The sequence below is a fragment of the Cheilinus undulatus genome, linkage group 16, assembly GCF_018320785.1.
Source record: "Cheilinus undulatus linkage group 16, ASM1832078v1, whole genome shotgun sequence".
NCBI classification, from domain to species: Eukaryota; Metazoa; Chordata; class Actinopteri; order Labriformes; family Labridae; genus Cheilinus; species Cheilinus undulatus.
Window position 1 is genome coordinate 11,901,106 of NC_054880.1, and position 23,547 is coordinate 11,924,652.

General features: G+C 40.1%; 1 protein-coding gene across 1 annotated transcript in view; it reads right to left on the reverse strand.

Moving 5' to 3' along the window:
• Positions 1–22,637, reverse strand: part of rnf19b (ring finger protein 19B) — a 64,521-nt gene extending 41,884 nt beyond the window's left edge. The window contains exon 1 of the mRNA XM_041808953.1: positions 22,350–22,637. The gene's annotated coding sequence lies outside the window, so the exon portion shown is untranslated. The remainder of the gene's footprint in view (positions 1–22,349) is intronic.
• Between the last annotated feature and the right edge of the window lie 910 nt (positions 22,638–23,547).

A 23,547-nucleotide genomic window follows, 5' to 3' on the forward strand; every position in this document is an offset into this window, starting at 1 on the left:
CATCGTCCCTGACGGGTTTTGTTGTTTTTGTGGGTATACAACACTAAAAATAAATCGCTTACAACGGCTTTAACTGCTTTCCAAATCCCTGGTCAATTATTATTATTGTCAGAAAACCTGCAGATATGGTCATCCTGTAACTCTGTCTGATTAATCCAAACTTAGTCAACTGACCAATCAAATTGCATTCATGATTAGAATAGACTGTATGCTACTGGTTTGACTCTTCTCAACAGTACTTCTGTTTTAATTAGGCACTTTCTTGTATCTATCGGCCTCTTAGCTGTATGACTTCCCAAACTCTCCAGTACTTTTCAATTGTATTTTGTCTCACTGCTTGCAACTGTCGTTGGTTTAAAAAAAAAAAAAACTTGTCTCCTTGCTGAGACAAAAAGCCTCAAACTGAGAACCAGGTACACTGTTGCCTCCATGTCCTCCACTCTTGTTGAGTCTGGTGTCGAAGCAGGAAACAGGAGATATTTAAACCCTTTATTATACGGGCTAAGTCATATGAAAAGCCTATATGTTTGTGAGGGCTTGCATAAAACCTATGTGACTTTTTAAATGATTTATCTGTTATAATAAAGGCTTTTCAAGTATTCCCCTCCTTGTTTTTGCAGTCTTCATGCTTGTAGTGCCTGGTCTCCCTCATTTTCCTGTGTACAGACCAAGTTAAGTCAACATTTGTGGTGAAAGTTTCATCAGTTAGATAACAGGAGCTTTGACTGCAAAGACATTCACATGTTCACAAAATGTGAACCAATGATTAAATAATCATGCTTATGCTCTCACTGTGTGATCATTTGGCAGATCGGTTTGAACAGCCTGAGAACTTCACAATCTGGACTTGATTTGTTATCATCAACATGCACATACACACTTTGTTCCACACTCGTCCTCCTACTCCACTGCTGCTCAGTTCAGCTATCACAAACACTAACGCTACACAAATAACCCTCTCTCTTTCTTCTTCTATGGTTTCACTCATTTCTCTTTCATTCCTTTGTCTTCCTTCTCTCTCTTCATCAGTTTACCCTCGTTCACTATGTAATATTCAACTTGTTTTCATATCAAAGCTTCAAAAAAAAACAGGGATGGAAGAAGAGCTCAGATCTTTCACTTCAATATCAGCAGGAAAACCAGAGTGTGGGAATTCTCTGTCACACGTCATGTGATCAAACAGACACTTGACTAAAGCAGGAAAGCATTAGCATCAAAAATCAAAGTATTTGTGAAACAAAGGCCCTCAAAAAGATGATGCCTGCTTGCAATTAGAAGTACAAATGCAGAAATGAATTCCTCTTTTTAATGTTGCAGATGCTTAAGTCTCTTGACTTGCTCATTTGAATGACTTCATATGCTGCTGACTAAGTTGCTTATCTCCCTTTGTGGTTTACTGAAGTCTAATCTTATCTTAACTCACCGTGTTTGTATTTTGTTAATGATTAAGTGAAGTAAAATGTACAATGTTTGACTCACATGATGATGATTAGTGATATATAAAATTCCCTGACTGATTCATGTAAAGGCTGTAATGATATCAGATCTGTAAACTTAAATGCAGTAGTAGTAAAATTAAAATGATAATTGAAATGATTAAAAGAAACAAATGCAATAGATGCATTAATACATTCCTTGTTTTAAATTGCAGACAATCTGCAGGCAAATTCTTGCTCACTGTCTCGATAGCACAAATACGCCACTGAAACACTGCCAATGTGTTTGAACAATCAGGGCTTTGACTATGCTGCTTACTCTAAGTTGTTTTGTGCAGGTATAACTCTAACAGTCTAACATCATTTAAAATGATTCCCAAGAGGGACTGCTTTATGGATTTTAAGTCATGCATACATTGTTCACCTGTGCATGTGCATGCCTTGGCCCGCCTGCTCCATCCATGCCAGGACCAACCTTGCTTCAACATGGTATGGAGCATTCTCACTGGTTAAACTCACTGCAGTTTGAGATTCAACTGTGAGTGACCATGCTCTCTCTCTATTGTGACCAGCAGTGTTTAGTTACAATGACCAAAGATCTGTAGCTCTTTTAATGCCTCTCTTTATAGCCAAGCCTGGAGGCATCCTGTTATCTCTACCTCATGGAGGCATATGACTAACCTTGCAAAGCAGATGGATTGGCCAGACTCCATGTCTGTCATCATGCAAATCTATCTAGCAAAGTTCAGCCTGAAATGCCTGATCCTGGTCTGAGAACAGACCAGACCAATCAGGGTCATTTAAGGAGACAGAGGCAGTGGATTAGTTGTACCAACAGTCATGGCTGCCGCTTATGCAGCATTTAGCTTGGATGTAGCTGTAGTATAACAGCAGTTTCATCAGAAATGGACCACATTTCTATATTAGATAAAGAGCAAAGAGCAGCATTGAAAGCTATTAATGGCGAAAAGATGTTTTTGCTTCAGCAACAGTTTACGATAGGTACAGGTGGGATTTTAAGCTTGTATATACAATGGCTTTCACTGGTCTGGCAAATAGCTTGAATGTGGCTGTAGTAAAGCGGCAGTTTCAATAAAACTAGGCAACATTTCTTTATGAAAACAAGAGCAAAATGCCACACCGAAAACTTCTTTGGCACAAAAGATGGTTTTGCACTTCTGATTGACTGGGGCTTGAGTTTTATCCATCAACAAGCTCCACTGTTTATAAACTATGATATGCCTGTTTGCTGAGCTCAGGCTTCTACTGCACTTGCACATCCAGTCATACAGGCTTCAGAAGTGATTTCTATACTGCCAGCACCTGTTACTTACCACAGCATAAATGGGCATCACATGCTTGAAATAAAATGATTTACCCACAGTTTTAAAAGGGAGCCAATAATTTTGTCCGGACCATTTTTCGAGTTTTGTGTAAAATTATGTTAATTTTGGCTTTTTTTCCTCTGCTTTTTTGTGTTGTTCCAATGCACATAAAGAAACTTAAACATGTATATACCAAAAACTAAGTAATTGCAACAATTTCTGGGAGAAATTGTGTATTTTCTGGAAAAATGCCAGGGGTGTTAATACTTTCATCCATGACTGTATCTGCAACCACATTTTGTACTTTCGCTCTGATTAGCCCATTATGAATGTTACAGACAGAACGTTCATCCAATCACCTTCTGTGAATTTCTTGAAAAGTCCTCCCATCCCAAGCGCTTTGCATGGGAGGTTTCCCAGATGACTGTGAATTTATCCCATGCAAAGGGTTTATGAAACAGTCTATCTGGCATGTCAGGTTAGCATACAACCACCAGGTGATGGTTCTAGTTTTTTAAGATTACACTTCTAATACTTTGACCACCAGCCTACCTCACCCTAGGTGCCTTCTGGCATCATCAATCCCTCAGCAGTCATAGGGTTAGTGAAAATGTGTTTTCAATACGTTTTGACTGGGATGATTTCAGATTTTTCACATTTTAAAGTGTTTCATGACAGAAAAAGGTTGAGAAACACAGCTTTAGACCATTAAAGAGATTGCATAAATCTAAAATGTTTGTTATTAAAAAGGACCCAATACTTTAAAAACCACTTAATCACAGTCTCTAAGTAAATGGGTGTTTTGAGCTTGTGGTGACAAAGGTTCACTTGAAAATTGACCTAAAGTTTATGTGTTGGTGTACATGTGGTCTGTAGTTATACAACAGCTCAATCACAATCACTAAGAAGTTGACTGAAGACTTTCTGTAGCTTCTGTTAGTTTATGCGATTCACATGATACAGAGATTATCTTGTTTTTTTATCACTGCTTCTCAAACTAGTTCTCAGAAAAGAAAGACAGCTCAGTGTTCTCAGAAACATCCTGTTCTTACCACAGGGTGAATTTTATCCACTGGTGGGATGTTTAAAAACAAAATTATCAAATGTAAGTGCTAGACTTAAATACAAATGTAAGGAACACGGGCTACAGAGGCAAACACTTTCCCCTTTTGTTTATTTTAGCTACTTAAGATACTTAAAATACTGTTTGATTAAATGATAATATATAAAGTATGTTTTTTAAATACTATGTAGAGATGTGCTCTATTTCAGCCAAAGTACAGAGGTGCAAAAAAGTTGGTGCACTGTGTAAAAAACAGAATGCATTGATTTGCAACCTCATAAACCCAGACATATCATATACTGAGACTGAGACATTTTACCATATCATAAAAATATTAGCTCATGTTGAATTTGATGGCAGCAACACATTGCAAAAAAGTAGGGACAGAGCCATGTTTACCATTGTGCAGCATCACCTTGTCTTTTAACAACAGTCTGTAAATCTGAGAATTGAGGAGATTAGTTACTGGAGTTTTTGGAGAGGAAAGTTGTCCCATTCTTGTCTGAAGTAGGGTTTTAGCTGCTCAACAATCCTGGGTCTTCCTTCTTTTATGATGCTGCAAAGGTTTTCTATTGGTGAGAGGTCTGGACTGCAGGCAGGCCAGTTCAGTACCCAGACTCTTCTACTGTGAAGCCATGATGTGATGGAGGTGGTATTTGGTTTAGCGTTGTCTTGCTGAAATATGCAAGGCCTTTCCTGAAAGAAATGTCTGGATGGGAGCATATGTAGCTCTAAAACCTCTTCACTATTCAGCATGATAGTGTCTTTCCAGATGTGTAAGCTGCCCACACCATAGGCACTACTGCAACCCCATACTATCAGAGATGCAGGCTGTATGCTGATAACAAGCTGGATGGTTCATCTCCCCTTTAGTCTGCAGGACATGGCGTCCATGGTTTCCAAAAAGAATTTCAATTTTTCAAATCATCTGACCACAGAACAGTTTTCCATTTCACCTCAGTCCATTTAAAATGAGCTTTGGCCAAGTGGAGACGACAGTGTTTCTGGCTCATGTTCACATATGGCTTCTTCTTTGCATGATAAAGCTTTAACTTGCATTTGCTGATGGCACTGCAAACTCGGACAGACAATGACTTCTGGAAGTGTTCCTCAGCCCATGCAGTCATTTCCTGTATGATGCCTGTTTTCAAGGCAGTACTGCCTGAGGACCTGAAGATCACAAGCATCCAATAATGACCTTCACCCTTGTGCACAGAAATTTCTCCAGATTCTTTTGATGATATGTACTGTAGATGGTAGGACATTTAAAATCTTTACAAGTGCATGTTAAGGATTTTTTTAATGAAATTGTTCCACTATTTTTAGATGCAGTTTCTCACAGATTAGTGAACCTCTGCCCATCTTCTGAGAGACTCTGCCTCTCTAAAATGCTCCTTTTATACCCAGTCATGTCACTGACCTGTTGCCATTCAACCTAATTAGATGCAAAATGATTCTCCTGCTGTTGTTCATTAGTAGCCCTTACTTTTGTAGTGCTGTCCCTACTTTTGAGATGTCTAGCTGCCATTAAATTCAAAATGAGGTCATATTCTTTATGAAATGGTAAAATGTCTCAACATCTGTTATGCCGCCTATGTTCTTCTGTGAATAAAATACAGGTTTTTGAGGTTTGCAAATCAGTGCATTCTGTCTTTGTTTACATTTTACACAGCGCCCCAACTTTTTGGGAATTTGGGTTTTATTTTAATAAAAGCAATAACAACGGATGAAATGTTGATGATAATGTAGTTGCATGGGATCTTGGGATTTGCTGTCATTACTGTCATGCCAACACTTGTACTGTTGGTCTTATGAGTAGCATAATTAATATTAATACATATTTTAACAGATTATTTCAAGACTGTACGGTTTAGTTTGAGTGGACTGGCATGTTTTTTTAATCCTAGTGTTGTTTTATGTGTGGAAATTGTGTATTATATATATAGTAGTTTAATTTTATTGAATTCATATCAGTAGTGAAGTATAATTTATAAAACATATAGCTGCATATTTTCTTTACACCAAAGGCCAAACTAAAGACAAGATTTTAGGGTCAGCACATGTTTCAGACTGTCACTGTCTATATGAGCTGCATGCTCTGTTGCAGAAACATGTAAAGTTGCAATGTTATAAAGATCTAACTAAATTAAACTAAAGCCAACATCAGCATCCATCATAAAGCACACAGAAGCAGATTCCCAGTGTGCTTCAGGTGTTCTGCAGTGAGTTGATTGCTGTTACACAACCACATGATTCACTGCTCACACGTCTGCACAGGACTCACTGTAAAACACAAGTCATCAGTCAAAAAAAGGTTCAGACACGTTGAAGTTTAATTTATGACGCAAAAGGAGTTACTCAGCATGTTTGCCTAACCTGAAACCTTCAGCTGTACCAGGTTAAGGCAAGTATGTTGCTTCAGTTCACTTTAAGAAGAAAACACTAATTCACTTTGCACTAATTCAATGAAACTTGGGATCCAGAAGGCTCTGTAGGCTCATATTTTATTGGTTTTGGCAGATATCTCAAGTCCCAGTCCCCTCCAGACAGATTTATATCCAGACTGACTGGGGTTGGGTCAGTCACAACCAATTATCTCATTTAGGAGAGTTGAGGAGACATTTAGGTTGTGTCAGCTCAGATATGAGCAACTTGTTTAGAGTGAAGAACTTTCTGAATCCACTCTCATTTTATTATTAAGAGAAACTGAAGTTGGTTAGTGCTAATCTAAATCATGTCACACAAACATGTCCGGGGGGAAGCGTATTTTTTATGCTGCTTTTCCATCAAGCTGTTTGCTTGGGAAAAGCACCATGGGAACCACCGATGGGAAGAGATCATTTGGCTCCACTCGGTAATAGGAGTCGGTATTTTGGCTTCCAAACAGCTCTTCATTTGGAACCATTTTAGAAAGGGATATATGATATTGGATTTTTGCCAACAACCAACATAGCAATATTACCAGATTCATTTCAGTACTTTAGCCAACTCTTTTATTATAAAGAACTACGAGCATTCACATGACTTTCAAATTAGTTCTCCTCAATAAAGACCAGGTTTGGTTTCTGGGAAAATCCTGACTAAGTATTTGAAGAAAACAGAATTTTCTTATGAGTACAAACTAAAATAGCTAAACTTCAGTCTTTCAAGCACACGTAAAGTTTAAGAACTGAGGATGAAAAGAAAGAAAACTTGAGCTGAGGTATGTCCATACATTCTTCTTTAAACTCCACAAACTGCCGATATTCACAGCTGGTATATTGGCTATATAACCTTACAAAGCCGACTGATCGACCAGATTCCACATCTGTCATCAGACAGATCCATTTGACAAAGCATCATGCTTATATGCTTGTATCTGGTCTGAGAATGTCATGTGAGCAGAACAAGGCAGTAGCTACGGGCGAGGTTTAGTCGAATCTACTGGAAGCCTGTGAAACTGATTCTTTGGGGGGGTAGAGGCGATGACAGAGGGAGCTTGGCTAGGCTAAATAAAACAATGTGCAACATTTTGCACTGCTAGCAAAGCACTGTGAATGAATTAAATGTAATGTAGGTTTAAAAATAAATCTACACCAGACAGCATGGCAAGGGGCGCGCCGGTAGTCAAGTGGTTAAGGCCACACCATGTACACGGGCTGCCCAGGTTCATATCCGGCCTGTGGCACCATTTCCCGTATGTCTCTTCCCACTCTCTTCCCTGTTTCCGAGTCTATCCACTGTCTATCTAATAAAGGCAAGAAAAGGTGCAAAAATAAATCTTGAAAAAAGAAAACAAGAAAGAAAGAAAGACAAGAAAATACAGTGTTTATATAAGGTATTCACCCCTGTGGATGTCCTAACATTTTATTGATTTTATAAATTATTCATTGCCAATAAAAATGGCTTTTTGCCAAAGAAATAGCAAAAAATCCCTTTATAGTCAAAGTGAAAACAGATTTCTACAAAGCAATATCAATCAAGTAAAAATATGTAATGTAAAAGAAGTGACTGCATAAATATTCACCCTCTTCAAGTAATTTTTTAGTAGATTCCCCTTTGGCTGCGATCACAGCACTGAGTCTATGTAGGCAGGTCTCAATCAGGCTTGCACATCTGGACACTGCAACTTTACTCCATTCTTCTTTGCAAAACTGCTCAAGCTTTTCTCACCAGATCAAGCACTTTCTTCCAGTCTCCCATGTAATGAGTTGTCTTCTACAGCTTTCTCTTTGCCACTCTCTGGTGAATAGTCTCTGCAGTCATGCTGCTTTGGATACAAGTCGATCAGAAGTGCAGTAGTGTACTTGATTGTGTATTTACTGTGCCACCAGAGGCCCACTGCAGATTTTTCCGGTCACATTATCTCATCATGATGGTGAAATCTGTTCCTCCTTTAACTGCATTTCTGCTAAACACATTAACATCAAACATCCTGGGCAGTGGATTTCTCAAGAACATCACTGCTGTTTTATGATCTCTGCTGATTCCAAGGAAAGCTATTTGGCGGCTCAGGCTCTGAACTTTGCAGTTTCTTCATGCTTCTCTTGAATTTGACACTCGTGGATATGGAATCTTATGAGAGCATCATCTGAAAATCTTCACAGAATCCACAGTGAAGCAGAAATACGCTGCGGCACCCCTGCATACAGTAAACAAACAGGCACACACTTGGCTCTGACAATGTGCTCATGATCTGAGTATAGATACAACATGAAACTGTTATGTAACCAAAAACAACCAACAATACATGATTCAAGAAACCAGCTGAGCAGCGTGTGTGTTAGAAACAATATTTAACTCTCAACCAAAAGCAAAGCAGCACAAAAACACTGTTGAAGTCTTTTTACAATCTTATCTTGGTGTCCTTTTCCTTCATAAAACAGATAAATGCACAGAGGGTTCAACTTAAATCAGAGTCCAAATTGTGTGATGACGTTGTCTCTGACATGAACAGACAGATCTGCTGAGAACCAGAGTCTGGCAGACAGCTCACATCAGACTTTCAGCCTGTTTACAGTGATACTGACTCAAACACAGCTAATCTCAGAGCTGGGGGGGGCTCATGGTCTCCAACAGAACAGGGGGTCCACCTCTATACCTGCAGCTTATAATGCATGATGTGTATGTGTCTTTGTGTGCAAGGAAAGCTAATTAGGAAGCATCAGCTAATAGGAGCTGGAGAAACAAAGGAAATGCAAGCTAGTCTACATGCTGAGGAGACGCATCTTTGTCGGCTTTTCAAGCTCCTCCTGGGAAACAACCTTTAGAAACTTGACCATCAGTGAAATCAGTCGAACAATGGGTGACTTAATGAGCAAAAATAGTAATAGTAATAGTAATATGGATGATGATGGAAGAAATGTGGTGTTATTTTGGCAAAGGACCAACATTACAAGTAAAGAGATGAAAACGCTACCATGTTTTCTGCTTCTTCCATTTAAGAAGAAGCGAATTAAATCCTGATATGAAGCCACTCTAGGCTGGCCTCTAGCCTGGATTTCAAAGGGACATAATTGAAGATGAAGACTAAAATGCTTCTGAGCACTAAAGCCAATCCAGGCAACAAATCAGCCCCATATCACATTAAAGTGATCACTATTTACAAACTTAAAAAAAAAAAAAAAAAACATGTAGAAAGGATTTAGATCAGTGGTTCTCAACAGGTGGGCTACGACCCAAGAGTGGGTAATGGAGCTGTTTTCAGTGGGTTAGCAAATGTCTACCCATCTATTATCTGAAATAAGCTCACAAAGCAGCTATGCAAGCTACATAGCTATGTTATCTATGTAGCTAAGGTAACTTTGGCAACAATTTCTAAAGCTCAAATTGCCAAAACTAACTTAGCTATAGATAATGGAGCTACATAGCTAATGTAGCTAAAGCTATGCTCACAAAGCAGTTTTGTAAGCTACGTAACTACGTTATCTACATAACTAAGTTAGCTTTGGCTATGTTTGTTAATGTCAACTAAGTTATAGATAACATAGATACGTAGCTTATGTAGATACATAGCTAAAGCTCACAAAGCAGCTTTGTAAGCTACATATCTATGTAGCTAAGTTAGCTTTAGCTATATTTGCAAAACCTTGCTCAAGCTAACTTAGCTATAGATAACATAGCCAAAGCTAAGCTCTTACAGCAGCTATGTAAGCTACATAGAAACTTTTATCTTTAAGCTTTGCTATAGCTTACATAGCTAAAGCTAACTTAGCTATGTTCATTATGTAGTTAGTGTAGCTATAACAGCTTAAGCTAAGCTAACAAAGCTAAAGCAAGCCACAGTTTGTGTAACTACTTATAAAACGCATCTATACATAATTTTATCCTGGATTAGGACCCTGACCTTTTTTCTTTATTTTATTTATGAAATGTTTCTTAGTCTGTAATGTTTGCAATGTGTGTTTTTTTCATGAATGTAATTTCCAGACTTTGTTTATGAATAAAGTTGAGATTTAAAAAACTGGAAATATGCTGTATTGGCAAATTATGGTACCTCCTTTTGGATAAGCGGTGTCTCAGATGAAAGGTCTCTGAGAGTGGGTGTCTGAGATGTACAGTCTGCAGACCCCTCTCTAAATGGTCAAATGGTTAAAAGGGTCAGCATGGCAGTGCAGTGGTTAACACTGTTTCTTTTCCATAGGAAGGTTTCTGTAAGTCCTTATCACACCAGGACTTTCTGTGTGGAGTTTGCATGTTCTCCATGTGCATGCATGGGTTGTTCCGGGTACTATGGCATCCTCCAACAGTCCAAAGACATGCTAAATGATGACTCTAAATTGCCCATACATGTGATTGTAATGTTTTATCATGTCTATGCCACCATTGTGATTAGCTGGCTGCAATTTTAATGTCTAAGGAAACTTTCAAAGCTACAGGAGCAAGCTTTATGCTCACCGTGCTTAAAATACAAAAATCTTTCTGTAGAAGATACTAGCATGACCCAGAAGCGGTGAAATTTCAGAAACATCATATTTTTATTTCAGCAAAGAGTTGAAAATGGTGAGACACCATATGACTATAACTAAAGCAGGAGCCACATTAAAGGCAAGAGTAGCCAATAAAAGCCAGTGAGCTGATATGATATTGTTCCAGCTGCACTTAACCCACCAACAGTAGAGCAGCCGTTGTTCTGTTGTTAGGCAGCATCAGGATTTAGCTCGTTTTTATGGAGTACATATATCAGCTGCACCGTCTGCCCATCCTCATTATGAGAGGCTAAGTGTTTCTTTTAAAGAAGCAAGGTCAAGCATGACGTCCTCACTTTAGAGGATTTCTGCATCTCTGTCAGAACATTTAGTCCAGAGCAAAAAATCCAGGAACACACATACACGAGTCAAGGCGACTTCCAGTGAGCAGAAGGAGCAGCTGAGTCACGCAGATTAGATATCACGACTGATTAACGAGGTTATAATGACACATTGGATCAGAAAGAAGCAAGTGTTGACCTCGGTGTTGATTCATGGTGGACTGTGTGACCTCACTGCAGCCTCCTCCCACGCAACTGCTTTCATCACACAGCCACAAAAAGGTAAACGCCATCTTTATGGAATTAATGATTCGAAAAGCCCAGTCAGAATAACACACTGAAGTCTCTACAGGGAACACCTGAGAACCAGTCCAACAGCTGGAGTCCGCTGAAGGTTAGATGTTAGGAGAAATAAAAGACACTTAAAGTTTCATTTAAGATAACATTTTTAAAGAATGATCAAAATTCAAGGTCCACTTACCTGGCTTTTAATAAAATACCCTACTACTATAATTGGTGCTGTGTCTGCGTCGATTTGCACACCACACTGTTGCTCTAACTGTCCTTGATGCTTCTAAGAAGACATCCTGGGTGTACTGGTTGGAAAGAGGTGCAAAAAAAAAATTATAAATACATCAGATTTTCAATAAACCCTAACATGTTGTGCCAGGTAGTAAGATTCTCTGTTGTCCAGTCCTCTTCCCTCTGATCACCCATTTGCTCCTCTGGAGTTTAGGGTGGGAGAGTTAGCCATTAGCATGGTGAGCTAACAGCTGGAATTTGTATTGGCGACCTTGGTTTGCTGGGGTCTGAGGACAGCATGGGACTAAACTTCATGGTTGGAGGTGTTAGCAGCAGCAGCAGCACCGGGGATGTGATAGCAGGGAATAATAACAGACTAAGTCCGGTACCCTGGAATGAGTCCATTGACTGGACGTTGGACGAAGCCTCAGCCACCAGGAGCCTGAACCCCGGTGCCGCCAACCCTTACCTCACAGACACCGCCAGAACCAGTAAGAATGAGCTGAGGTTACCGGGGACCAGGCAGACCGAGCAAGCTACTGCTTGGCCGGTTAAAGTTGCTCAGACTGTTTGTCCAACTTTAGGGGCGAGAAAAATTCCAGCTTCACACATTTGAGTTGGAAAACAGTCTGGGCCGGTGTTATGACGAATAAAGTACCCCTCTAATTTAGGTTCCTTCCGGGTTTTCTCCTGGACACTTGTAAAATCAAAATAAAATTTTGATGCATCATGACATTAACCCATCTGCTCATGAGCTGTAACCATGAATAATGACACATAGCCTCAACTGGTTAGTAGACCATTGGGAGGTCAAAAAGTTCTGGTTAAAGTTTGTGTCATGACACCTGTAAGCTTGGAGAGCTGGTGGTTGATTTGGACTGGTTTAGCCATGCAAGCTCTGCCACAGTGTTGTTAGTCTGCTGGGTAAACAAAGTGGTAATGAGTTGGAACAGGACCGAAACAATACCTAATATGGAATAATAATTATCATAATAATAATAAAAAAATATAGGCTATTATTATAACTCTACCACAGTGTCTGCACTCTGCTGGGTAAACACAGTGGTGATAGGACCAAAAAATACACTTGATATTTATAAATGAATGGCTGTACATGCCAAATATATCAGTGGATATTGTTTTATTAATGACAGAACACACGGTTGGCACAATACAAGAAATGCAAACATTTACCATAAACCTGATTTACACCTATTTTGATTGCAGTCTTTTTAATTACTGGGCACCACCCTTAAACTAAGTATTTCATCCTACAAAACTTACTAAGTATTTGGTGTCAGATGTTAAGCATAGATAAGCAGCTGACGAGTTTGACTGAATGGTCAGCTACTGGGTAACAGGAAAGCCAGGAAAGCAGCTACACTCGGGCAGCTCTGACACCACGTTTATGCAATGCATTGACAGGGATCTGTATGTGATTTGGGCATATCAGAATACAAGATCCTTCATGATTTGTGTGGAAAAAAATAGTTTGATATCTGATAGCTCAGACTACATTCGGAGGTGGTCTCACGTCTTCATCCGGTCTAGACTGGTTGTGTAGACACAGTGACTGCTGGCACATTTTAAAGATCGTCCTGTCAACTGTTGTGATCCACTGATAAAAACATGGCTTTATTTATGTTTGTCCAGCCTCACTCAGAGTGATGGGAATTGAAGCTCGTTTGAGAGACTGGGACTTTCTTTTTCTTTTTTTGGGCTCTGCTCAGCAGTAAGAGCCAGTGTTACAGCCCCCAAATGGCTCTTAATGAGGTGCCATTTTGCCTTTTTTATCTTTAAAACAACAACAAAAATAGAATAAAAGGAAACTGTCAAACTTTCAAACGGTAGCTGGATCAAAACAAACAAAGGAACAAAAGGAGCCAGCTCTGGCAAACTTATCTGTGAACAACACATCACAACTCCCTTGTAACTCATTGTCATTTCAATTTAACCCGTCCCCTGTAAGATTTATTTGCTGAATAGTTTATTAGTGTCTTCCAGAGGCATGTAAAACGAGAGAAAAGCTGTTAAAGATGAGCAACTAGCCTCTTCATTCATGGGTTTATCATGGGTTTTATAAAGCAATTTCTAGGGCTTTAGGACCAGTAAAACATATGAGAGTCATTATCCACAAATGGGGAAAACTTGGAAGACCGGGCAATAATGGCATCCATTCTTGCTAACAAGAGCACAAAGGCTCGTCTCACATTTACCAAAAACATCTTGGTGATCCCCAAGACCTTTGGGAAAAAGGTGAGGCTTTCTGGAAGGTGGTGCCCTGTTACATCTGGAGTAAAACTAACACAGCATTCCATATAAAGAACTTCATACAACAGTCAAACATGGTGGTGGCAGTGTGATGGTCTGGGGCTGCTTTGCTGTTTCAGGATCTGGACCCCTTGCTGTGATTAATGGAACAATGAATTCTGCTCTCCATCAGAAAATCCTGAAGGAGAATGCCCGGCCATCAGTTTGTGACCTCGAGCTCAAGTGCGCTTAGATTATGCAGCAGGACATCGACCCCAAACACACCAGCAAGTCCACCTCTGAATGGTTTAAAAAACACAATGAAGGTTTTGGCGCGGCCAAAACAAAGTCTGGATTAAAATCCAACTGAGATGTTGTGGCATGACTTAAGAATGGTCGTTCATGCTGGAAAAGGCCCCAATGAGGCTGAATGAAAACAATTCTGCTAAGAAGAGAGGGCAAAAATCCCCCCCCCCCAGTGATGTGAAAGACACATTGTCAGTTATCACACAACGCTTAGATGCAGTCGTTGCCGCCAAGGGTGGCACAACCAGTTATTAGGTTTAGTGGGCCAGGTAGGTTTGGATGACTTTTTTCCCTAATAAATGAAATCATCATTTTAAAATTAAATGTTGTATTGACCCAGGTTATTTTTGTCTAATATTAAAGTTTGTTTGATAATCTGAAACATTTAAGTTTGACAAATATGAAAAAATAAGGAATCAGGAAGGGGCAAATAGTTTTCACAGTACAGTAAGTGTTTATCCTGCTTTCTAAAGACAACGTGTCTCATCAGTCACACCTGCTGGGGTAGATCAGAGACAAAAATACTGAATGATGACAGGATATGTCAGCACTGTTTGCTCCTGGTCATCTAAAGATAAGTGGGAACTACCATAGACAAACAGTGTTTAACAACCAAACTGTTTCCCTGGAATTAATGGCTTCATGACAAAACAAACACCTCCTGTAAATGGCTTTAAAGACTATGAAAACAGTGGACTTCTTACTGTTTACTGTCAATATTTCACATATCTACAAGAAACATTTCCACATAAACAGCAGGGCCACACACCCACATCACTGAGCTGCACACACTGTGTTATTTTGTAAGCAAAGTGATTCGTTTTTTGGCGTCTTCATGTGGAGGCGAGTTGATGGAGTTATATCAGCAGTAATGGGAGCTGATCTTCCTGTGGAAAAAAACACCCTGACAACCAAACACCAAGGCCTGGACTTCCCAGGAATTCAGCACGCACTCAAACACAATCTAAGCACTGTCTGTTAATGTGTGTGAGAGCATTTCCCTCTCCCCTAGAAAAGCAGCCAAACATCTGGCAAATCAGACTGGCCCGAGCCCGTGTGCCTCCTCAAAGTAGACACCAGTTTGAATAGAAAAAGAGCATGTGTGTAGTGTGTGGTGAGAGGTTTTTCTGCTGAAGTACTCACACCCTTTTTCAGTGGAAATACGTGACATAGTTGGCTAATTTCCATGTCACAACTAATGATGCAGCCTCTACATTTACAGAAAGTGCTGTCTGCTGTCTTTGTAATCTATCTGTTCACACTGTTAATGACTGGGACCTCATATTCAAAACAAAGTCACAGGATTATTTGGACAAAAAGATAAATAAGTTAGCATCAGTATTGCAAAACAACACAGCTTATTTAAAAAGAATACAGTGATATTTAAATGGGATAGGCTGGATTGGCTTAGCTTACTTTGAAAGCAGTAAACCAGTGTTTACGTGTGTCTTAAAAAGAGGACTGAACAATATTTTGATTCATGCCATTTTCAGTGTATACTAGCCAATTCAGTAGCTTTGGTTTCAGACAAAAAATAAAATCTAAAAATCTACAGAAATGGCTGGTGTATGGATGCACAATAAATCCCTGTCACTGTTCATTGTAGTATAAAAAATTGCAATAACCATACTTCTCCTTTGCATTGAAAGGAGCCTGTCAGGGTGGTTTAGCAATCTGATTTGGATGACTTCTGGTTGCCTCCCTTTGGAAATCTTCCAGACACGTCCGGAGTAGACCCTGGAGGGATTAAATGTCTCTTTTGGCCTGGGAATGCCTCGGGACACCCCAGCAGGGGCGAGGAAGTCTCACTGGGGAGAATTCTGCCTGGGTCAACTTGCTTAGCATGATGCCATTGCAGCCCTGCCTTGGATAGAAGGAAGAAAATGGCTGGATAAACACTGAAAAAGACTCAATTTAATGAAATAAAAATGATCATGTTGACGTGAGGAAATATTTCTCATTTAGTACGTTCACATGGATGGAGACATGCAGCACTCAGATTAACTAATGGGTAAAAATATCCCTTTGAGAAGAGAGAAATGATCTAAAAGAAAGGCTAGTGCTTTCTATCAATATATCTACATGAGTGGTTTTCAAACTTTTTTCGCCCAAGGCACACCTAGGTTAAGCCAAAATCTCAAGGCACATCATATTCATACCAATACAAAATAGACCTTTAAAATAACATAACAGTCAAGGTGGCCCATAAGGGGGGATAAAGGGGAGAGGTTTTGGGGCCCAGACAACCAGGGGTGGCAAAAGTGGGCAAAAGGCGGGAAAAACTGGTGAAATGTGATGAAAACACATGGCAAAATTGGGCAAAAAGTAAACAGACAAAGTCAAAAATGGGTAACAATTGGCATAAGGTGCCAAAAAATGGGTTAAACGTGACAAAAACATGTTGAGAGTGTCAAAAAGGTGGTAGAAATGGGTTACAAGTGGCCAAAGTGAGTAAAATGTTGTAAAAGATGGTAAAATTGGTTAAAAAAGTGGCCAAACAAAGGCAAAGTGGGTGATCAAATTAGATAAAAGTGATCAAAAAAATTAGCAAAATTGGTCAAACAAAGGCAAAGTGAGTGAAAATAGGCAAGAAGGTGGCAAAATAGATTACAAGTGGCAGAAAAGTTTTTTAAAAGGTGGTAAAAAAGGGGCTAAAAGTGGTGGAAAAATTTGCAAAAAAAGTCCAAATAATAGCAGAAGTAGGCAAAACCCATTAAAAAGGTAGCAAAAATGTAGCTAAAAGTCCAAAAAAAAGTTGCAAAACGGTTGAAAAGTATTTTAAAAAGTTGCAAAATTACAAAAAGCAGCAAAAATGATTTTATTTGTCAAAATAAGAGGCAAAATCAGTAGAAATTTGGTTAAATTGGTTAAAGGAGCATGAAATAATAACTTCAACACCAATTTCAGCTCAATAATAGCGTGCCAAATGAGGTAACTGCTAGCCAGGATGCTAGCACCAATGCTACTGATCCAACACACATACACTGATATCATCAATAAATCACAGCTGGGGAGGGCCCATTCTCCGGGTTTTTTCAGGGGCCCACCCAGATCCCCAAGGCACAGCTAGACTTGCCTCAAGGCACACTAGCGTTCCTTGCCACACCATTTGAGAACCACTGATCTACACTATATGGTCAAAGATATTCGGCCAACTGACCATTACACTGACAGGAACTGTAATGATTAAAACACATGTACTTTCACTCTTCTTGGAAGGCTTTCCACAAGATTATAGAGTGTTTTTGAGGGGATGTGTGCCCTTTCATTCTGTAGAGCATTTATTAGATCAGACACTGTTGTGGACGGGAAGGCCTGGCTTGCAATCTTCATCCCAGTTTGACCGCGATAGAGTTGAGGTCAGGCTCTGTGCAGGCCAGCCAAGCTCTTCCACACTGAACTCATCAAACCACGTCTTCATAGCCCTTGCTTGGTGCTTTGGAGAACGGACATGGAATAGAAAAGGGCCTTCCCCAAACTGTTGCCACAAAGTTGCAAGCATAGCATTGTCTGGAAATGTCTTGCTATGCTGAAGCATTAAGATTGCCTTTCACTGGAGATAAGGGGCCTTGCCCAAAACCTGGAAAACAGCCTCATACCATTACCCCTCCTCCACCAAACTTCACAGTTGGCACAAAGCAGTTGAGTGGGTAGCTAACGCTTTCCCAGCATATGCAAAACCCAGACCCGCCCATCTGACTGCCAAACAGAGAAGTGTGATTCGTCACTCCACAGAAAGCATCCACCATCTAGTGTAGGTGTGCTTTACACCACTTCATACAATGCTTAGCATCTGACTTGGTGATGTGAGGCTTGCATGCAGCTGCTCAGCCATGGAAACCCATTCATGAAGCTCCCACTGCTCAGTTTTTGTACAACATACATACATCTTAGCAGTCATTGACCCCGCTCTGCGACTTTAGGTGGTCTTCCACTTCATGGCTGAGTTGCTGTTGTTCCTAAACGCTTCCACTTTCTAATAATGTCACTTACAATTGACAGTGGAATATCTAGCACGAATATTATTGCAAAGGTGGCATCCATCATAGTTCCACACTTAAAGTCACTTAGCTTTTCAGAGCAACCCAAGGATCGCCAGTGTTTGTAAATGGAGACAGCATGGCTAGATTTCATACACCTGTGGTAAAGGGTCTGACTGAAACAACAACTGTTAACAAGTGTGGCTGAATACTTTTGTCCATATAGTCCATCTATCTATCTATTTATCTGTCTATCTATGTTGCGGGTGGCAGATGGGCGCACAAATGTAGAGTTTGAGGATTTTCTCTCCTTTCACTGACTCTCATTAACACATCTCTAACTCCCTCTCTCTCTCTCTCTCTCTCTCTCTCTCATGTAAACACACGGTTGATCCAGAGTCCAGAGTGCTGCACTGGAAGGTGGAGGTACAGAGAATCAGGCGGGGAGCTTCTATAATTAGAGGAGCGTTCAGGAGCCGTACTGCTGAGTTGCTGAATGTTTAATGCCGGGGCTGCAGGCGTAACAGTCGCAAAGAGCAAACCTCTGAGCCCCTTTACACCACCACTTTAACACACACGTACTCACACCACCCTCTCTCTCACATACACAGAGCAAGGGAGGAGGAGGTGAGCAGCAGTAACAGTAGTAAACTGGATGAGTGGATTCAGATTTCAGAGCGGAAACAGCAGCACAAAGCTCGGACGCAGACACACAGTACACATGACAACTGAGCGTGTAATTTCCCAGCTATTGTTTGTAACCTGAAGTACATAATGAGACGGGAACCTAAACCTCCTCTGGGTGAGGTAATGGTCAAGCACATCGGACCAGGAAGAGGACCGGCTGAACTGACATCACTGTTAAAATATGCCACTGTTTGAATGTAGTAGTGTGCATTCAATACAATTATGGGTATGACATCTCCTAAATAAGGCAAATTTAGCCACTGATAGTTGAAAAAAAATCTTCAGTGACAAGCTTTGGAATTTTTAAGTCAGTGAAACTAAATATATGGTCCATTTTGTTTGCTGTTTCAAACTACAACAAGATTATTTTCATGATTTATTCTCTGGATTTCTCAGTTAATAATTTGTAAAGTGGAAAATGTCCACCCAAGTTTCTGAAGATCTATGCTGATGCCTTTATAAATTCTATGTACTGTCAGTCCAAATAAAAGGATGGTGAGTTAGATATCATATAATCAAAGGTAAGCAGGACATGGTCATTTTTAAAGGCATTAAAAGCATGCTCTTCTATTTAGCTTCATTTAATATCACTGACACTGACATGGCTTAACCAAGGTGAGTTGAAAGTGCCAATAAAGCTTAAAAAAAAAGAGCACTCATTGTGGACCATGATTAACTGCAATTAACTTGATTAATATTGACAGCCCTGATTTAAAGCCACCCAAGTATATTTTCTGACCATTTTCTTTTCATCTTCAGTTTCTGTTTTTATTTGTATGTAATCACATCTCTTAGAGACGTCTACTAGTACAGCCTTCAGGGACTGTCAGGAGTGCCTTCAAAATACTTTAGATTCACCCAAGAATAACTATGAACATGTAGCTTATCAGCCATCTCATACCAATTTCATGAAAATAAAGGTATTCTTATTTTCTCAGAGATTGCTTTTGAGATTTATCTTGCTAATTCTATTCTTACACAAATTCTCTCGCGGCCATATGTTTGTTTAATATCAGAACAATTTGACTGGGGTGACTAGAGAGTTTTCAAATCTTAAAAGGACGCCTTGACAGAAAAATGTTGAGAGAAGCTGCAGGTCCCTCCTGTATATGCACAGATTAGAGTCCCACAATGGTAAAATGAATCTTTTTTATGCTTTCACGTTTTTAATCAGCTCTCCACTGCTGATATCATCCTGCACACTTGCACTCTAGGATGATGTTTGTGATATATACCTCATCAGCAATGAGCCTTCAGACATGTATTTATGATAGAATATTGACTCAAGTAGGAGTGATGCTATCTGAGCATCTTTATAAAACCTACTGCTGATGAATACCATCAAAAGAGCAGAAACACAAAATAGTCAGTGTACAGAACAGGGTCGGAATTGAACTTTTTCCATCTACAAGCCACAAACATTCAACGAGCCACTCTGTTTCAACAAGCCACATTATTTAATGAGGTATAAAAACCAAAGCTTAAAGTATTCATGTACCAGTATTTACCTTGTTTTTCGACCACTTCGTCCTGTATTAAGCCATGCTAACATTTGCCCTTCCTATAAGGGCACTGTTAATTAATGGGCATTTTATATATATAATATATTGTGCATTTTCTGCTAATACTGTAACTAATACTAGTTACAGAGCCTGTAAACATTTCACAGCAGCTCTAACACATGGGTAGAAGGAGGTGGCAAGTTTTTTTGGTCAGTGAGCGTGTATGTCCACTCTGATGGGCTCATAAAGTCAGAACATTTGGCTTAATTTATGCCATTTAACAAAATTGCAATTTTAGGTTAGGCTACTTTTATTTTCCTGCCCTAGTGGCTGTTAAGTTGAGCAAATTCACCTGATACTGCTCAAAAATAGCCACATTTGGCTGGTGACGGGTGCTAATTTCCCACCCTGGTACAGAATCAATCGGGTCAAGATGACCATCCCTACTACCTATAAAAAATTTAGAAAATATTTGCCCAAAATGGTTAACAGTCATAGGTATCCCAAATGAAGCATCCAAATTTTCTGCTTCCAAGTCATAATGCCTTTCCAGCCTCTGTCAAACATCTTGAGTGATGTATTGATGTTTAAATCAGAAGTTCTTCTCAGTTGTGGACTTATCAGCCACTCTGCTGAATCACCAATAAAGGACAAACAAAAAAGACAAGACTATCTGATATATAAGATACAAGTTAAGCATTTAATTTGGTCTCATGATGGACTAATCGGAATATTTTGCCATTTTCTGGCATTTTATACATGAAGCAGCTGAGTGGTTAGACAGGATAATGAGCAATGACAATGGAAATAGGCAGTATAATTTATCCCATTTAGTGCAAAATAACAAATCTGTGATAAATGAGACCATTTTTGTTCCCCTCGCTGCTTTAATTGTAATCCTAAAGCACCAGCAGCACAACACTTCAGGACAATCACGCCGCCTCAGAAAGGATGCCACTGAACACAGCATTTGCTTTTTACATTTCACACATGGGCTGAACTTTCTGCGTGCCTTTCTGCTCAGATCATTTCCATTTTAAACAAAGGCTGCACTGATTATTTGCTGCTGTTGGAAAATTACACACCTGTCATCTGTTAAATGTGAGCAATTCTGCCGTTTAAGACTTACTGTTCATGTCTATACAACAATAGATGACTATTATGACTGATACAAAGAAAAGCTTATTATACCCATATTCAAAACATCACAGTAGAGCTGATTACATCTCCTAATAACATTATGAAACACTAACAAGGGGGGCAAATGTTGGCTGATGTTTGCCTGGATAGTTTGACATTTACTTTATAATATAATGCATCACATAAGTGCAGATTTTAGGTATTTTGCAACACCAATATTTTTGAAAAATTGCACTGCTTTAAAATCTCAGTATTTTGTCCACCCAGATCATAAAATGTGTCTCATGCACACACGAAACCCCCAAATCTTCATGTTATAACCAATGTCAGTAGAGTTTTTTGTGTCTCAGTGTCTTTAAACCTCCTCATTCAGCATCCCTGCATCTCCCCTGGCTTACTCTGGTGTAATTCATGTATTATCTTGTGTTATTTTGCTCTCTCCACAGGAACATACAGCATGTCCTGAGCCTGAGCAGTGAGCAGGGAGTGGCGGAGCAGACAGGAATGTTTTGAAGGGAAGGATTATAAGTCTCAGGCATCCTGGAGGACTTGGACAATGACTGCACTGAAACTGAAGACATTTTGGTTTTATAGTTTTAAGATTATTTCAAGACCCTCAGCAGCACTGGGTTGTCTCCTCATATCTCTGTACTCTAAAATCCTCCTGGAGCTTTTATGTTTAATGAGATTTCTCCTCTATGGTGTTGTAATTTAGGTGGTTTTGGATTGAGTTGACCCTTCTGACTGGCAGATGCATAATGTGCCTGTCATGCTGTGATGAACCAAGCCAAATAAAGCAGTGAATTTAAGGAATTCTGTGCCACTATAGTGCTTCACGTCTCTTTGTTAGCACACAGGACACCTGTATAAATATAACTGCTGTGTAAAACAAATATGTAATCAGACTCACCCTTCTCTGGAGCGGATTTCTTCGAGAGGAAAGGCTGGGAGGCGATGCAGTGGTCACTCCGGCTCCAATCCTTCCTGCCTCGGTGTGTTCCTTGCGGTTTTACCGCTGAGCTGCTCGGTAGAAACAGTCCTCCGTGGTCGGGCCGCTCTCTCTCTTTCTTGTCAGCCGCTGAAGGGTGACTGACAGGCGGCCTCTGGTCTTTCTGCTGCCCGGGAGTGCAGCACTGAAACTCTGTGTAATCTCCACAGCTCGCTCCGCTCTCTCTTCCTCTTACTGCCGCTCCGCTGCCGCTGCTGCCGCTGCCCTCTGACGTCATGGAGGAAAGCCCTGCTGGGTGACGTCACGCCGTCAACAGAACAGAAACCCCACCCCACGGCGTCACCTCCTCCCCTCAAGGAACTGTAACAGGTATGCTGGGAAATTAAGCGTGCTGCTGGGAAAAGGAGTCAAGAAGAAACAAAAAGGGAGGACTTTTCAAGAGTAACCAGCTACTTTCTGTTTCTTCTAAGGTAGAGTGACCAAACGCCCTGTTTTCCCAGGACATGTCCTGTTTTCACGTCCTCTCCTAGTTTTTATTTATTTATTTATTTATTTATTTATTTATTTATTAATTACCTTCGACAAGGAGGTTATGTGATTGGATGGGTTTGTTAGTTTGTTAGCAACATAACTCAAAAAGTTGTGGACAGATTTTGATGAAATTTTCAGGATATGTCAGAAATGGCATAAGGAAGAATTTATTAGATTTTGGAACTGATCCGGATCACCGTCTGGATTCAGGAATTTTTTAAGGATTCTGTACTATTGGGAGATAGGGCTAATGGCGGAGGTCTGCGCTGTTACCACTTTACACCAGGAGATGGTGGTCATGTGTAACTTCAATCCCAGCATTATTTTGGCTGTGCTTCTAGTCAAAGTTTTGGAGTTTACAGAGTTTGAAAGATGCACGCCCGGTCAAGGAGATGAGTCGGAGTGTAACAGGGAGAAAGACAGTGAATTGTAGCGAGAATACTCAAAACGCTGGGAGGAATAGAGGAATATTCACCCTCTGCCATGACTTCCAGTCGTCCAGTAAGACCATGGGTGAGACTGTCAGTGCATCTGTTGTCACCAGCAGGCAATGCTTCCATCATGATAGTCCACCTATAGCAAAGCCAATGCTTTACCTCGCCGCGTGTCCACCCCACTGGGGATAGAG